Source organism: Parasteatoda tepidariorum, chromosome 3 (genome assembly GCF_982258835.1).
Source record: "Parasteatoda tepidariorum strain Cologne lab strain chromosome 3, Ptep-v5.0, whole genome shotgun sequence".
Classification (NCBI taxonomy): Eukaryota; Metazoa; Arthropoda; class Arachnida; order Araneae; family Theridiidae; genus Parasteatoda; species Parasteatoda tepidariorum.
The window spans coordinates 95,074,227-95,076,146 of record NC_141757.1 but is presented as its reverse complement, the minus strand read 5'-3'; positions in this window follow the sequence as shown (position 1 = coordinate 95,076,146).

Sequence of the window (1,920 nt, the reverse complement as noted above, 5' to 3'; positions counted from 1 at the left end):
TTTCTCTATAAACATCAGGTGATAAAATTAATTTGAAATTTCATGTATTCCTATAGTAAAAGTATGATAAAAAAGTCAGTGATAATGAAGCTTGCTACAACTTAATTTGGTTTAGCAGATGATAATTTGAATTAAAACTGAACGAGAAACATTTAAATGCAAAGTACTAAGGTTTATTTCATAAAATAATAAAACGTATGCCTCAAGTTATATTGATAAAACAATGTCTCAAATCTTAAAAACTCTACTCTTTCTGTTTTAGTAGTTAAATCTTCCATTCTTATCAAAAATGTTTCATGATTTCTTTTAGAAGTACTATCTAGTGACGAAAATAGCTACTAACTTTGAAAGTTTTCAAAGCTCTGGATCTTTTAATACAACATATCAAATAGTACATTTCTATAGTCTTTCGTCATTTTTTAAAAATTTATTTTTTCAAATCATCAGTCATTTTGTGGACGCCCCGTGAAAAAAATCAAACGTTTCTAAGGGTGTCATAAAATGAGAAATAAAGTATTCAAAAAATACGTAAAACATAAATCTCCGATCGGCCTACAGAGTAATAACACTTTCCGCATAGTAGTCAATCTGCCTCTGATCTCTTTATTAGCCTGCTTATCCCGGCTAAAAGTAATTTGACTGATAGTAGAAATACCTATGTTAACAGGTATCGTTAACGTAAGAGAAAAAATCGTAATTTTTATTTTTCAATTACCGAATTATCATAAGAAATCATTTCTCTTGTTGATATTCACATAAAGGAGAAAGATACTTCTTTTTTAAGCATTGACTAGCGAATGGTTAAAATAATCTTTCGCCTGTTTTAAATGACGTTTTCTGAAAAACGCAGTTATTCAGGCTTTCTATTTGGATATTTTTTCCATTTTAAAATAAACACTGAAATTTAAAAAAAAAATCATTCCTATATAAGGCACAAATTCGACCCTTCATTCATATTAAATCTGCTTATGTTTTAATTCATGGTCTTTAAAAGGCGTTTTTATAAAATATTGTTTTTTACGCTGGCATACCAATCAGATTCATAATATCACGATGAACTTTCAATCGTTATATTTATGCCATTTCTGTTTGCTTGTATATTTAGTGTTCGATTAAGTAAAAAAATTATTTGGACTTGGCATTTTCTAAAAAGGTCTAAGTTTATTATTTATGTAATTGAAAAAATGTAAGCTCAATAATAATAAACATGTATTTTTAAACTTTAAGCTCAATAATAATAAAACATGTAATAGAACATTATTTTTAAACTTTAAGCTCAATAATAAAGCATCTAATGGAATATTATTTTCAAACTTTAAGCTCAGTAATAATAAAACATGTAATTTCCTTACAAAGTAATGGGAATTGCACTAGTCCGTTGTAAGTATAAATTTGGAACCAAAATGGTTAGAAATGAAAGAAGTTGCAAAGGATAAAACCGCAAGCGGATAAATGATTTTTTTTATTTTAAAAAAAGGCTTAATTATTGTCATTTAAATGAGTTTTTACTGATTCTTTTGGATCAATGTTATCAAATATGCATACCGACGTTTATGTAAAATAAGTAAAAATTAATAATAATAAAAAATAGATTTTTTTCTCTCTAAAATTTCAAATTTTTTAAAATATTTAATATCGTTTATCCTTTTCGCGTTGTTTTAAGAAATGCATATAGAACGGCATTAAAATTATTTACAAATCATAACGTTTCCGTGAAAGCAAGTTTTTTTTTTTTCAGAATATAATTTCAGTCATTGTTAAGTTACTTGGAATAGATTTCCAAACCATTGTTCATCAAAGAAACACATATTGTTAACACATTAAAAATTTAAGAATTATATATATTCCATGAAAGTAAATAGTTTTAGTATTTTTTTGTTTTTGATAAAGTATATCACGAAAGATTACGATAATACTTTT